General features: G+C 37.8%; 1 protein-coding gene across 5 annotated transcripts in view; it reads right to left on the bottom strand.

The window, feature by feature from the left end:
- Positions 1–14,086, bottom strand: part of LOC135966529 (uncharacterized) — a 273,782-nt gene that overhangs the window by 194,885 nt on the left and 64,811 nt on the right. Inside the window, exon 1 of one of the 5 annotated variants that reach the window (XR_010579865.2) lies at positions 7,855–7,970. The exons of the other annotated variants lie outside the window; for them this stretch is intronic. The gene's annotated coding sequence lies outside the window, so the exon portion shown is untranslated. Of the gene's footprint in view, positions 1–7,854; positions 7,971–14,086 lie in introns of those variants that run through there. 5 annotated transcript variants of the gene reach the window in all.

Below are 14,086 nucleotides of genomic sequence, written 5' to 3'. Positions count from 1 at the left end.
ATACAACACTGAACAAAACAGGCATCAGGGTCCCTGGTTAAAATGTGATGAAAAATAGGTTTCAATCCATAAATGCCAATAAATTTAGAACCATGCTCTTTGGGATATTCAAGATACAGTTTGATAAAACTGCCAGGAAATAAGTATTATGACATAAACTTATTTCATACTGGATTCCCCTCAAGCCTTATCTGTAAGACACGATGAAATACAGTACATGCCAGAAGGAAAGTGGGAACACTCCACCTGAGAAATCGTCTGTGCCATTCTTTCAGCCTGAGCACTGTTTATCTTGAAAACTTACTGCTCCTGGCCTTGCTCCAAGGCAAGCAATCCAATGAATCATGAGGATTTTCTCTTTGGGATCAGTTTTAAGCAGCAATGGCAAACAGGCTGTCCCAGTAAAAACATGTCTTAAGGAAAGAAAATTCCATATTTTTCTTCTAATAGACAGAAGTCTCATAAATTTTGGAGTTAAGAAATTCCTATTTTCAAGTGGTATTGCCCCAGATTTCTTATGAATATAATGTCTGAGTTGAAAAACACAGACCTGCTCTTTAAAACTCAGAAATTATTCTAAATCTAGATTTGGACTTATGCTTAAAACATAATTTGGGGGTGAACAGAGAAAAGGAGCATTAATATTCCCATACTGAAGGAGATTGAGCTAAATCAGGATAAATTATAATTCTGGCTTCACCAGTCTTCTTTCATGAGAATTTTCACAAACCTTCTCTGTCCTGTGTCTTTTCCATGCAAATTGAATTGATCACTTGAGATACATGGTAAGATTCAAATGAATGAGCAGCTATGACCTGGTCTTTAACAAATTAACAAATTAAGTGGACTGAATCTTTTTAAAGCAATGGTATCAGGGGTCACAGATAAAACATTAGGTGGACTTTCTTACAGTAAAATGAGGACTGCACTGTATTACCTACCATTGCTAAACCAAAGTACCAGTCTAAACAATTCCATTTTATGCTAGTGTAAAACTTCTCTTATGCTAAAAATTATATTGTGAAACACAGTATAACAACAATCATTTTTAAAAGTTTGACTCCCTTATATGACATTTTCCTCAACTAGATTAATTACAACATTTTAAGAACAAATTTCTTGGTATCATTTAGATTGTAAAACAGTAAAAATAAATAAATGAAATAACATTATGCTAAGTATTTACTGCTGTCAAATATAATTTATTTACATATTAAAGATCACTATTCTTACATTTGTCACTTGAATCAATGAATCTACAAATACATTTAGTCTGACAGTTCTTTAGAGATAAATATCACTGTTTTTACTCATATTAATAACATGTATTCCACTTACATTATAATATGTAGAGCAGTTGACTCTTGAATAACATGGGTTTAAACTGCACAGATTTACTTACATATAGATTTTATTATGCCTCTGCACTCCGAGACAGCAAGACCAGGCCCTTTTCTTCCTCCTCCTCCTCAGCCTACTGTACATGAAGATAACAAGGATGAAGACCGCTATGATGATCTACTTCCACTTAATAGTAAATACATTTTCTCTTCCTTATGATTTTCTTAACATTTTCTTCTCTCCTGCTTATGTTATTATAAGACTACAGTATGTAATACATATAACATATAAACTGTGTGTTAATCAATGCTTATGTTATTGGTAAGGCTTCCATTCAACAGCAGTCTATTAGTAGTTACTGTTCTTGGGGAGTCAAAAGTTATGCACGGATTTTCCACTGCACTGGGGTTGGTGTCCCTAGAGTTGTTCAAGGGTCAACTGTAGTATGCAGTTGTGGAAAACACTGGGAAAGAACAAATGTATATGACTAAGAAATGGGTAAATTATAAGGTATGACTGACAACTTTTAAGAATTCAAAATACTACTACACATAAAAGAATCATTTCCAAGCTTAAGTGTGAAACATCATAGAAGGTCTAAATTCATCTCAAACACTCAATTTATCTCAAACACTTTCCTAATATCCTAATATTCTCAAATCCCACCTCAGATTAATGAGTTTAACTTAAAGAAAAATAAAAGGCCAGAATGACATTTAAAGCTTTTGATGGAAAGGGAAAGAAAAAAACAGAGTAAAACAAAATGTTTTAAATGAATATAGATGTTGAAATGGTCAAAAGTCAATCAAGAATCACAGGCGAACAGGCTTAAATCAGTTGTCATTTATTTCTGTGGAGACAGAACCACAAAATGGATCTGACTTAAATGGATGTTATTTATGAAGATTTTCCAGACTATGAGATTAGCTAAACCCACTCAAAGTGGGGTTACAGAAGGCAGAGCTTTGCTAGAGAAAATTTAAAATTGGGTAATATCTCACTGGTATTAACTAACTTATGTGAATCTCCTTGCAAGGTGTGAAATTGACGAGATGGCCATTCAGGTTTTCCTTTGGCTTGGAAGCATATGGTAACATATGGTAACATTTTGAGATTCCATAGAAAGGCTAGTCATTCACCATCTTCAATAATGGACATACATAGGGATGGGAAACAAATGCATTAAATGGGCCAGGCGCGGTGGCTCAAGCCTGTAATCCCAGCACTTTGGGAGGCCGAGACAGGCGGATCACGAGGTCAGGAGATCGAGAGACGATCCCGGCTAACACGGTGAAACCCCGTCTCTACTAAAAAATACAAAAAAAATAGCCGGGCGAGGTGGCGGGCGCCTGTAGTCCCAGCTACTCGGGAGGCTGAGGCAGGAGAATGGCGTAAACCCGGGAGGCGGAGCTTGTAGTGAGCTGAGATCCGGCCACTGCACTCCAGCCTGGGTGACAGAGCAAGACTCCGTCTCAAAAAAAAAAAAACACACAAATGCATTAAATGTCAGTTCTAAGACCTCCTTGATAGTATCATGAAAATTATTTATTCAGGTTTTCCAGTGATTATCTTTTCTATGATTTTGCTTCTATAAAAAGGGAAAACCTGCAATAAAGATCTGTGGGTTCACTTCCAATATTACATGGCTCAATTTTGGAACACTTAAGATAATTACTACTTTATGTGGTTAAAATATGCTCAAAGAATCTCTTTTTGATGATGTTTTTAAAAGTCATTCTTAAATCAATGGGACCCTGTTGTCTTGTATTTTTGCCACCATTTCTACTATTATGGCAACTGGTCATCTTTTAATAATAATATTCACTAACTTCTTGCTTGAACTGATCACACTTTAGGGACGGATTATGTGAAAGATTATTGTGCTCACTACCTAATGCTTATTGTTAGTAATATCCAATAATGTTTCAAGTGGCCTCTATAAACCTTGCTCAATTTTTCATCTAACAATTTATTTTGATAAAATATAGAAAACTGTCCCAGTGATACATGTTACTCATTACTTTAATTATTCAACAGAGCAATAACAAATACTCTATGAAGTATAATCTAAATTGAACTAAACACATCAAAATAAACGAATAGTTCATCCTCGATTTTTATTGTTTATTCAATTGCTGCTTAATTAGAAAAATGCTATTATTTAGATTACAGATCCCTATCACTGTAAAATTCCACAAGACTCTACTATAAAACTATTATTAACTTTAGAACCAGTGATTACTTTCCTCAAGCCAACAATAATGAAGACTAAATTAGTATTTCAGCAAAATTGAAAGTTGGGCTGCCCAAGATAAAACTTCAATGGGGGCACCAATAAATATGTAAATGGTTTCCAAATTTTCAGCATTTATTTAAATCCTTTCAGAACTACTATTATTTTACTTTGATAGTTATTTGAAAGCAAATAGAAATTCAATTTAGTTATATATAAATTCCAAAGAGAAGAAAATGTTTTAGTCATCACAATTTTGTGCAGACTATCTTAAAATCACGTGAGTCATAGAACCCATCAGAACTTCCAGAAATAGAGCCATAGAAAAGAATAGTATCAAAATAAATTAAATTCACTTTTATACAGCTTGATTCATTAGCTCAGTCATATCAGCATAACTTTTGCCTATTAAACTCAACAAATTAATTTTATTCAGTTCATCCCACAACTTTGTAATACTCAGCTTTTTTAATCTACATATGAGCAATGAGAATTAGTAATGAACATATTTATTGAGTGCTTAGCAAAATTACAAAGTGTCATCTTAATGACAAGTAACCCCACTAAGAGGGCATCACAATCCCCCATATTCATACACTTATCCATAGTATTATAATCTAAGCCTAACAGATTGAGCTCTTCTTTCTTGAAGTCCAGTGCACATTGTACACAAGCATAAGAAGCTAGTATGGAATAAACCAAGTGAAGGTTAAGACATATATGGAAAAGTCAAATGTAGTCAGCTCCATGTTCAGGAGCCATCTTTATAACGAATGCCACAGGACCGGTCCTTATAACTCTGAAACGTGTTGTTCAGCTATAACACATGCTGCTGCACTCCCTGCGAAACCTAAAATTTTGGGCTTCATACGCTTCCATTAAAGTCAACTAGAAGCAGTTGTGAGCTATTGTTATATCTAGGACCAAAATAGCAGCAAAAATCCAACCAAGAAGATTTATCCCACCATCATCTAGCTAACATACACATTAACAACATATGAACGACCTGTAATTCTGTATGTAAGAATCAACCCAAGGAATGATCCCCACCTCCAGAAGGCTTAGGTGTCACTGACTGGAAAGAAGCATAATTTCATTATTTCCCTTGTTTAGCTTTTGTTTGTTGTTCCTCTGTCATGGAGGCAGCAAAAACAAATTATTTGGGGGAGCCAGTTTGGCTTCTACAGCAGCTGTACCAGTCACATGCGTCATGATGCATGATGAGATTGCCAAATGTTCATTGTTTAAATATGGCCCAATTTACTAGGGTCCAAGTTATAATTAGGTTTTTTCTTTGAATTTTAAAAGGAAAAAAGTAAAGACACAAACTCCTAATACATGTAATTAAGACTAGCAGCCTTAACCTAGCAGGTTTTTAGAGACACTCTTACTGTCACTCTAAATATAGGTTCCCTGCTGAGAGCGTAATTACAGTTTTTGTTGCACTTCATACTGTCTACCTCCTAGAGAGCTAACACTGTTTGTTATTAAAAGAAGACTCTGTCATATCAGTGTTCACCTCTGCATGTAATGTCTCTCCTTGTTGCTGCTTACCTTCTACCTACTCTTTTGGTGTGAAGAGGGGAAAAGGGGCTAATAAAATATAGAGACTTCGTAAATTTTAACAAGTTGCAGTTAATGGGGTGATTTTCCCCTCTCCTTCTACCAAAAGGAGGCCTATCTCCTCAATTTGACACACTTGCATTCTAAATCCATTGCTTGCCTTTTCTTTATTGTGCCTATAAACCAGGCTGGAATGAAAAGCAAACTTACAGAATCCTAACTACCTAAGCTAGGATGGCGGGAAATTCCATTTCAAATTAAACAGCACAGTTTTAATCCATTAAACCTTTCGACTACATTTATATTTAACACAAAGGTGGTGGCCAAATCTTTTCTACTGATTGACAGCAAGTGCTTTGAGTAGGGCTTGGGTAGCGAAGTGCATTCAGTTTCCAAAACAATTCTATAAAACCGTAGTCCTTTTTTAAAAGAAAGAACTTGACCTACAGGGAACATTTATCAGAGCTTTGATAACTACATATTTCCAGTCATTTAAATAGAATGGCAGCCAATGGATTTCTTTTTCCCCAGATTTACTATCCTCAGTATTAAAGTCACTATGCAGTCATTGACAGTTTCTCTGAACCTGCTTTGCATATCTCACCAGGCTATGACATCTCATTATGTGTTGTAACCTGCTCTGACAAGTCTGCCTCAAAAAAAGACTGTTTTCTGGGTGGAATTTTTTTTACTATTATTTTTAATCTGTTAAAGCTATATATAATCTGGCCGGGCGCGGTGGCTCAAGCCTGTAATCCCAGCACTTTGGGAGGCCGAGACGGGCGGATCACGAGGTCAGGAGATCGAGACCATCCTGGCTAACACGGTGAAACCCCGTCTCTAATAAAAAAAAATACAAAAAAAAAAAAACTAGCCGGGCGAGGTGGCGGGTGCCTGTAGTCCCAGCTACTCGGGAGGCTGAGGCAGGAGAATGGCGTGAACCCGGGAGGTGGAGCTTGCAGTGAGCCGAGATCTGGCCATTGCACTCCAGCCTGGGCGACAGAGCGAGACTCCGTCTCAAAAAAAAAAAAAAAAAAAAAAAAAAAAAAAAAAAAAAGCTATATATAATCTATCTGCAAATGAAATACACAGTTGTTCATAAAACTTCAAGATTTTAAAAAAAATCATAAATGAAAATCTTGGATCAGGGAGGATTTGTTAACATTGCTTTCTCCAAGGTGCATTCAGATGTAACCATTCATTTGAGAGAAATATAATATTTCCAATGATGATCATGTACAGTTGAAATTGGGTTTTTAATATCCTGAACAAAAACCTAACTATGCTTTTCAACCAGAAAGGTAAATTTCAACAATTTATTATAATTTAGTAATTATATAATTACTAAAATGTAATGTAAATTATGGAAGATCCATAGAATGGAAGAATCAAAATGTAGTTGAAAGGAATGAAATACGTTATAATATACTGATTTTAAAAATACCCAAGAAACAGTGATAAGGGAAAAAGAAAATTACAGAATATATATGCAGCAAAATTTTTTTTTAAAAATCATTCAAAAACCAAACTATTTACACATGCACAGGTATATGTTATTTGTTTTTAAAAGCCTGGAAAGATACACACCACATTAATAACTTTGGGATATATTTGGTAGAGTGAAATTGAGAGACCATATTAGTTTCCTATTGCCACTGTTGTAATTTGCCACAAACTTAGTGGCTTTTAAAAAAAATGAATTTGAAATACTATGCAGCCATAAAGAAGAATGAAATCATGTCCTTTGCAGCAACACAGATGCCGCTGGAGGCCATAATCCTAAACAAACGAAATACTGCATGTTCTCGCAAGTGGAAGCTAAATATTGGGTACACATGGACATAAAGACAAGAAAAATAGATAATGGGGACTACTAGAAGGGGAGAAAGGTAAGGGGGTGAGGTGAGTGCAGAAAAACTACCTATTGGGTACTATGCTCACTACGTAGGTGGGTTCAATCATATTCCAAACCTGAGAATCACACAATATACTCATGTAACAAAACTACACCCATATGACACCCACTAATTCTAAAATAAAAGTTGAAAATGAAAAATCAAAACAAAACATGAATTGATTATCTTACACTTAGAGGAGAGAAATCCAAAATCAGTTTCACTGAGCTAAAGTCAAGGTGTTGGCAGAGATGGTTCTTTCTGGGGCTCTAAGGGAGAATCTATTTCTTTACCTTTTTCAGCTTCTAGAGGCTACCTGCACTAGATGATTTGCGGCCTCTTTCTTGCTTCACTCCCACCACCTGCTTCAATGGCCACATCTTCCACTGCTGACTTAGATCCTCCTGCCTCTTTTCAGAAGGACACTTGTCATTACTTTGAGCCTGCCTGGATAATCCAAGAGTATTTCTTCATCTCAAAATCTTTAACTCCCTTTATCATGTAAAGTAACATCCACAGGACCCAGGGATTAGGCTATGAACATCTTTAGAGAGGCCATTATTCAGCATACCACAAAGTACTTTAGCTCTCTTGAATAGTGCTTCAGTTGTACAATTGGAATGCATTTATATATTAATAATACAATTCAAAATAGAAAACAAAAAGACTGGGCACCGTGGTTCATGCCTGTAATCCCAGAACTTTGGGAGACCAAGGTGGGCAGATCACCTGAGGTCAGGAGTTCAAGACCAGCCTGGCCAACCTGGTGACACCCCGTCTCTAATGAAAATACAAAAATTAGCCGGGCATGGTTGTGTGTACCTGTAATCCCAGCTACTTGGGAGGCTGAGGCAGGAGAATCACTTGAATCCAGGAGGCAGAAGTTGCAGTGAGCCAAGACTGCGCCACTGCATTCCAGCCTGGGCGACACAGCAAATCTGTTTCAAAAAAAAAAAAAAGAATTTTATTTCTTTCTCTTTTAAAAATATTTGAGGTAGTCAGAAGATCACAAAAAAAGTGTTACTTTCTACAGAAATTTCATTCTTTTTTTTTCCTGCCCCTTCAAGTTCCTATTCTCTCCACTCCCTCTCCTTACTTCCTGGTTCTGCACCTACATTACAGGATTCTATACCTATATTAAAAGTTTATACCTCATATCTTCCCCTGAAAGTATTATACAATATGAATCGTGGCACAATTGGGCCAAACTTAACTGCACATACATCTCTGCCAACACCTTGACTTTAGCACATAGGATGAAGAATATATCTTAATGCATCAAGCAAATGTTATTTGCACCCTTAGTATATGCAAGCAAATGTGCAAAGCACTAGGAATATTGGTATTTAAAGCCCTACCTGTTGGAGAATTCATAATCTAGTGAAAAAGACCCACATGCAAATAAATCACCACAATGTCATATAATGTGGCATCACAGAAATGTGCACAATAGGCTATAGGAACTTGACAGAGAGAAAATATTTCTATCTGAAGTGCCAGGTGATAATGGTGAAAGAGGTGATTCAAAAGAATTCATGGAGGAGGTGTTGTCTGACCTGGGATTTCAAGATAAGGAACGGGTAGGAATGCACACTTGGTAGGAGCCAAGTGTGGTTAGAGGGCTGAGGTAGAGGTAATGGCACAACCCAGCCAGGAACAGCCAGATTCAGGGCAGGGCCAAAGATTGGCTGAATGTCTGCTTTATCTCCATTGACTAAAAGTTAGTCTAAAAAACTACCTAGAGGACACATCATAAAGGGTTACACAAATTCTGCCACAAGGTTTTCACATTACCCCTCAGGTCCAGGAGAATTCTGGAAAGGCTGAAGTCAGGCTGTGACTTCGTCACATAGAATTTCAGCAGACAATCTGACAGCAGTGAGTGAGGTGGATTGAAGGTGGGGAAGACTGGAGGCAGGCTGCCCATAAAGATGGTGTCACAACAATCCAGGTGGGAGATGATGCTGGCCAGACAAAAGACCCCTTTCATGACACTCAGGCCTCAGGTCAAATCTTACTCCTTAGACTTCAGTGAGATCTCTATACCCCGCTTTGTCTCCCTATTCTCCTATTTCCCATCTCTATCACATTGCTAGTGTTACAGTTTTCAGAATAGTCATTACTCTCATAAATTATTCCCTGTGTCTACTTGTCTATTTTCTCCCTCCCCAGTAGGAAAAAAGCTCAACGAGGGAAGGGAGGTTGGCTATCTTGCTTTCTCCTGTAATTCAAGTGCCTAGAACAGTACCTAGCATGCAACTGGCATTCAACAAGTATTTGGTGAATGAATGAATGAGTTATTCAAAGAATAACATGGTGCATTTGATGTTAGCCCATGACGGAGATATCTGTGGGCTCTCACTAGCCCATAGTCATAGAATTATAAAATCAGCTGAGGCACCAATGAGTAATCTATTCAGCAACTTCCTTGTATACAGCAAGGTAGAAGAGTTCTACTGGAAGAGTTTAAGTTAGAATTCTCAGCTGCGGTCCAGTATGTCCCCCAGTTATTCCTAACGGAAAAAATCCCTGTTCCTTTGTCTTCTTTCCATGATTATAAAACTGCAATTTTAAAACTGAAAAATGTTTTTATTTTTGTAAGTTATTGGAGTGGAGGAAGAGCAAGAAGGAACCAGCACAGCTAAATTGCTACATAGCCAGATCTGATGCAGACCTGATGATGCATGGCCGATGAGGCTCTGGTGGCCGCTTACAAAATGAACATTGTCATCAGCACCTCGGCCTCAACTCTGAGCATTCTAGGCTTTCTGGGGCCCTTGCTATTATGAGGCATACTACAGGCAAATGTGGTTAGGAGCTACTTTTGAGTAAAGCATGCCAAGGAGCATGAAGAGAAATGAAATGAAGTCAAAATGCACAGAACAAACAGATTGCAACCCTCCTCCCTCTTTCCCCTTCTGAACTAAACATCTGTGCTATCTAAAAGATTTCTAGTTACATTTATAATGTCCTGTGTTTTAGATAGGATGCACTGTGGTCTAGTGGAATAAGTTATATCCTGTGTATCATGAGGCCATAGAAAGAACTGCCTCTTGTAACTTTCCCAATAATGTTTCTGCCTCCTAAAGAATTTGCTCAAGAGGTAACATAAGCAAGTGGGAGAAAAATGGGCTTTGGAATCAGAAAATCTTGATACTTGAAAAACTGATGATCTTGCACAAGCCAGTAAGTCTTTCTAAACTTCCTTATCTGTAAAATAGAGATGATAACAACAGTGTGTACTAGCTGAGAGAGTGTATTTAAAAGCATCTGGAACCGAGCGGGTACATGATAAATGTTCCTCCTTTCAGGCCCTGGGTGATTCAGCTAACATTAAAAAGCTGCAGCTGAAGTACCTGGACTCACAGAAAGTTAATTTTACTAGGGCAGAAGAGGAGAAGGTAGGAAAAGTCAACGTTCATGAAACTGCCAGTGACCATTCTGCTGCTGCAGTTGCAACTCAAGGCTGGTGCTGGTAAGGAACAGTGGAGTTGGCCTGGCACCAACAACCCTCTCCCAAAGGAATCTTTTTAACAAGCTCTCATTGACCTTTTCTACCTTTCCACACCAAATGCTATCCCGAAATAAATTAAAGGGGTCAAATTTCAGGAAAAAAAAATTGATGAGGACAAAATTGTGGATTTCACGGGATCATTAGATACTTTGTGGAGCAGGATTTTTCTTTTTGGGGACACTTTGACATGTCTTCACTCGAAAACAGTGAAAATTTCCCATATGACTATTATAATTTTGTTTACTATATGTTTTTAATTTCACTATTTACTTTTTTGTTAAAACATAATCACAAATTTAACAGGCAAAGAAGTTAGCAATTAGGGAGGTGTGAAAGAAGCTTCTTATAATTGAATATCTGAGCACAAGCATCTCATTTTTGCAAAAATATCTCTACAGAGTAGGCTGATAGGTTTGCCTGACAATTTATTCCATTACCAAGCCAAATTCTCCATCCCAATATAGATACATAAAAGTTAAACATTTGTTTAATCATAGGTGTTTTTGCTAGGTTCGCTCAGTTTATCTTAAGTAAAAGGTGGAGTTATTTTAGAATAAAAAGAGAAAATGAGGGATTGCAAATCTCATAGAATACAAGAAGAATGTGCAGGAGATCACTCAAGGTGGTGGGAAAAGTTACAGGGAAAAATGCAAACCTTCTTGGAAGGCTGGGAAGTTTTGCAAAGATCCAGGAGAGAATAAAAGCTGAAGGCAGTTAATTCTATTACCCTGAAGCAGAGCGCAAAAAGTAGGTACAAGGGAATGTAAGGGAGTTTATCTAGATAAGTTTATTTACTTATGTTGTCTGGAAACCGACCTTTGATCATTTGCAAGACTGCTCCCTGCAAGGGGGGATGACAATATTAATTATCCACAGGTTGTGTTGGCTCCAGGCCTTTGTCATTAAATCTGTACTAAATAAATACAAACGGCTCCAGTTTATTAGGGCTGCACTCTCATGGGCAGTGCTAGGCCGTGCAGTCCTCTAGCCGCACTGTCAGGCAAAGTACCTGTGTCTGTGTACTACTTTCATCTGTTGCTTGGCCACAGTCTGCGGGACAGACTCGGCAAGAGAATACTAGCATGAGGCCTTGTAGAAACTGGAGTTCTAGAGCAACAGCATTTCTCAAAATCTTAGCAGGGAAAGTTCATGAAGTTCTTATCTACCATTGAAGGGATTTGGCTGTACCACAAGTGCCCATCTGCTCCATTCTCCAAACCACATACACTGAAGTCCTCACCACAAATGTGCAGGTTTTCTCTGTCTCGTATTCCTGCTCACTGATAGTTTCTGCTTCCTCATAGTCTCAGCTTCTTAAAGACCTGCTTTAACCTTCAGGGCCACTTCACCTCATAACTTCTCTCCATTGGAAAAGTTAAATAACACACTTACTGTCACACGAACAATGAGTGGTAGGGCTAGGATTAGAATCCTGACAGTCAGCCACCAGCCAGTGCCTGACAGATGATTAATACTTGAGTTTGATAGGAACCCAGTAGCTGCTTGTAGTTGGCCTTCTCAATTTTTTAAGACCTCAAATTTCTAGACATTCTTTATTACCTTTATTTATACTGGAGATTTGCAAATTTTCTCCTGAATTCATCTATCTCATAATACAATACTAAACAAAAAAAACTAAAACACAATATATACTATTATTCTGGCATTTCTCAACACTCCAAGTTATAGACTCAGTAGGTTTGATGGGGCCTTATTTGCAGATTATGGAAAAGAACAGATTTTCCAAATGTTTTGAAGCTATGTAATGTGGATCTTCATTTTCCAGGCTTGATATCAATTCCCTCACCATCCCCACTGCTCAAATACATTTTAGTTTAGTTTAGTTTTGGTTTTGTTTTGCAGCACTCCACTTCCAATAACAATTTCAGGCATTAAAATAGTATCAATTGACATAACAAACATGAGCCTAAAAGCATACAATGGCTCACACATATTAAAAATTTTCTTTATTCTCACAGGAAGTCCAAAATCAGTATTCATTATCAGCAGGAGCCTCTCCTCTAAGCAGAGATTTAGGATCACAGGCTCCTCCCATCTTGTGGCTGCATCATCTTCACCTTTGGCCCAAGCTTATCATGCTCGTCTGCAGATGACCAAGAGGGAATGGGTAAGAATGTTCTATGAGTGAGAATAACTTTGGGAGACAGGTGTCTCTGCTATAGAGCATGACAACTATTAGCCAATTATTCAATCTTATTATTAAAGTAACTACCCAGTCACTTCATTCCCAGTCACCCAACTATAAATTAGCTAAGCCATGATGACATCTTAGGGCTTGCTTTGGGACATTTTTCATCCAGCCCCTGTTGAACAAAAAATGAACGCCATCCTGCTTTCTCTTACAAGCCCAGCCAGATGTATCCCGCTCTTCTAGAAAACCATTTTTGGTGAACACTATCCCATGATGACTCCCCTCCAATTCTGTGTTCCTTTAGTATAAAATGCATCCCACTAGTATGTACTTATTTTTTATACTCTATGGAAGACATTGGCAAGCTTTGTCTTTTTCCATAAAAGGCCAGATAGTAAACATTTTAGGCTTTGTAGGACATACAATCTCTGTTCCAACTACTCAAGTTTGACAAAGCAGCTATAGATAATATGTAAATGAATGAGAATGGTTATGTTCCAATAAAACTTTAGGTGACAAGAGAGACTTGGCCCACAGGCTGTAGTTTCCTGACATCTGCTCTATCAGTAAAAAAGGTAATCTAGGGTTTGTTTGTTGTTGTTGTTTCTGGTGGTGGTGATGGTGGTGTTTTCTTTGGTTTAACCCTTTGCAATGCACAGAGTAAAGTTTATCTCAATAAAAGCACAGATTCTAAGTGTGGGGATGTAGACCCATCTCCCACTCTGGCAACATCCCTGCTTTAAGTCAGGGAAGCAATACTTCTACTTCGTAGTGAAGTGATAGGGAAGCTGTTTCTGTCAGAAAAAGAGAGATAACTGTCAGTGTCACAAAGTTACTCCCTCTAAAACCACATGTACAAAGAAAATCTACATCATTTGGGTTACAACTGCCTGGATCTTCTTCTTAAAGCCTGTTAGCAACAGGATGAAGTTAACATTTAGTTCAATCCAATAACCTTATGATATGTTAAGTGCTTTTAAAAAATAAAGTGTAGTCTCTATAGGTAGAATGCACTCAGTCGATTAGATTCCTAGCCTCCTACCCCAGGTTTCACACCAAGATTGCTATCTAAAGCTTTAGGGCCTTAGGGATAAAGAAGTTCTCATATCCATAGATGTCTTCTATGTCCCCTAGTCTCTTCAGCAATGTTGCTTGTCTTCTCAGTTGCTATTCATCTTGCTGGAATTCACAGATAATGGGAGGCTCTGGTGAAGAGCAGGTCTTTCTCTGCCCAGTGGTTTGGCACCAGCTACTCAGCCTCATCTCTGATTCAGCCTCATCTCAGCTTTCCATGACACTACGCATCCCTCTAAATGTCTCTACAGTTTCCATACAGTTCCATGGCCTGGGTTGTCAGCTCTCAGCTCTGCTGAAGGGTGACTCACTCC

Source organism: Macaca fascicularis, chromosome 12 (assembly GCF_037993035.2).
Source record: "Macaca fascicularis isolate 582-1 chromosome 12, T2T-MFA8v1.1".
NCBI classification, from domain to species: domain Eukaryota; kingdom Metazoa; phylum Chordata; class Mammalia; order Primates; family Cercopithecidae; genus Macaca; species Macaca fascicularis.
This window is presented reverse-complemented; position numbering and strand designations above follow the sequence as displayed.